The 2,421-nt window shown below is 44.0% G+C and overlaps 1 long non-coding RNA gene across 1 annotated transcript in view; it reads left to right on the top strand.

Annotated features, from left to right (window-relative positions):
- Positions 1-721: 721 nt before the first annotated feature.
- The window catches only part of LOC106959803 (uncharacterized), a 10,893-nt gene continuing 9,193 nt past the window's right edge, over positions 722-2,421 (top strand). The window contains exon 1 of the long non-coding RNA XR_001427438.1: positions 722-1,110. This is a non-coding gene — a long non-coding RNA (uncharacterized LOC106959803). The remainder of the gene's footprint in view (positions 1,111-2,421) is intronic.

Below are 2,421 nucleotides of genomic sequence, written 5' to 3'. Positions count from 1 at the left end.
GATTCGCTTGAAAAATAATGCTTAGCTTTATTATTTATTTTAAAAAGAGAATTTCATCTCATTTCGCTGAGCTGCGGTGGCCTCCGTCTGCCTGGGGCTCAGAAACAGAAAAGCCACCAGAAGAAGCAGGACTCAGAACTGTGCGGATAAAAAAATTGAATTAATAAAAACTGAGATGAGGCTAAGTAACAAGCATTAGGTCTGCCTCCTATGTCTGGCATCTCCTGGGAACTCTTGCAGAGCAACAGATGGTAAACTCTGAGTGACTCAGCCATGTCTCGTTCATGCGCGGTCCTCTACTGGCACCTACTGGCCGAACACGGCAATAACAAGCCCCGAAAGTTAAAGAAAATAATGCTATATAATGTTATAGAACGCTCTTTTACCTCCAAACATGTCTGGAAATGACTTTCTTGAATCAGTTTAGCTCAATAACTGAAGCTGAAGCATCTGCTGAGTGACGATGATGAGAAATATGAAGCTCTAATGAAAAACACATGTGAGTCTTCCCAGAATCTGGCCCAATCAGACGCAGCAGACGCTAAATAATGTCATAGATGTAAAGAAGGACAATGATAAAGCATTAGAATGACAGATGGAGGTGAGAATGGATAGACTGGGAACTAAAAATGTGTAACAAATGAAGCAGGCAGGGGAGCTGTGGGCTGCCAGACCCGCTCAATCAATCAAAGCTCTAACAAGACGACGAGCAGCAGCTTGTTGTTACCAAGAGGAGGAAACTCCTCGATCGGAGCACAAACGGATATAAAGGGAAGAACACATGGACAGTTGCTCTTTGGCTGCTGGTTTTATAGGCCTGAGCAGGATTCTGTTTTATTTTGATCTCTCCATTCGTTGTGATGCACAAGGCAGCCGATCTCTCTGGTCTAAAGTCAAAAAACATTCAACACTCAGAGCTGGGAAACAAATCAGCCAAAGATTTTCAGGCTGCATTCCCACCAGCTCTGTTTAATCCGCTTCAGTCCAACTTCAGTCTGTTTGCCTAGTTATGGAGGTGTGAATGCTAATCGGACCAAAAAACGAACACTGGTCCACCTACAAATCTCTGCTACAAAAGCAGGAAGTGGACTACAGCGCAGGGCATTGTGGGTAAATACAACCAAAACAAATGCAGGAATATAGCCCTAACAGGACTTGTGGTCTTTAGTGAAAGACAAAAGAAAAATTTTACAACCGCTAAAATCTGACAACACTCCATTATTGTTTACATTTCTTGAAGACGGAAGTTGCGCTCAGTGTCTTTGTTGGAGGTTTCATGACATTTCCTTGAGTGGTTCATAGGGTAGCGCCCCCACAGGTGAGAAGGGGAACATGTTTTTCAAAGGGTTTAATTGGTTTGACACAGAAAGTGAACCACAGCAGCTGGAAATGTAACAAATGTTGCCACTTTGGTCCCCAATCGAACTGAGTCTAGCGGACTATCAGGTGAAAAAACATCCCAACTCTGATCAAATATAAAATATTGGGTGCATTTGGGTGGGAAAATCAGATTTTCCTGCTGTGGCATTTCCCTGCTGTGTGAACGTGGTCTAAGTCAGCAGAGGCGGTTCAGATGGGCAGTAGCATCCTGGACAGCTCTCTTTGGAGTTAGAGCTCCGCCTGCTGGATGGAGACCAGAACTCCCTGAGGAGTCTGATGGACGGATGGAAGTTAGAAATCCTGTGTTCGCTTTCTCTTCACAAGTCCCAGAGAATCCGTTTCGCAGCTTAAATTGATTAACAAGATTCATTTGAAACTGAGAGACTCAAATAGTTTCCTTCTGCTTGCATCATAAATCATTAGTCAGCTGTGTCGCAAAAGGGCTTGTGCTGTCATCCATTATCTGTTTCATTTGGGAACGCTTATAACCTCAAGATATTATTAAGATGGAAAAAATGAACAAAATTACTGCAGCTGCTTTAGACAACCTGCTTTGCTTATATCTGCATCCTGAGTGCAGCAGATGTGCCAGGCCCCTATTGCTCCGTCATTTTACCGTCACATCTCTTTCAAGCCTGACCAGCACACTGCAAAAACACACACACAAAAAAAACATAAAATCGTTCCAAGTATTTTGGTCTAGTTTTTAGTGCAAGTAACTAAACTAGCTTACACGCAACTTTTCAGCAATATATAGGAGTTTGTTTTGATGAAAACGTATGTAAAAAAAAAAAAAAATTCCCTTCTCACCCTCCGCGGGTGGTCTCTTTCATCCTCTGAGCTCGGGTCCTCTACCAGAGGCCTGGGAGCTTCAGGTTCTCCTCCAGTATCTTGGCTGTGCCTAGAACTGCACATTTCTGGACTGAGATGTCTGATGTTGTTCCTGGGATCTGTTTGAGCCACTGCTCCAGTTTGGGGGTGACTGCCCCGAGGGCCCCGATGACCACAGGCACCACTGTGGTCTTCACCTTCCAGGCCTTC

Source organism: Poecilia latipinna, unplaced genomic scaffold (assembly GCF_001443285.1).
Source record: "Poecilia latipinna isolate Pla-1442-1.1 unplaced genomic scaffold, P_latipinna-1.0 Scaffold1119, whole genome shotgun sequence".
Taxonomy (NCBI): Eukaryota; Metazoa; Chordata; class Actinopteri; order Cyprinodontiformes; family Poeciliidae; genus Poecilia; species Poecilia latipinna.
Note: the sequence above shows the minus strand (reverse complement) of the source record. Positions and strands in the feature narration are given on the sequence as shown.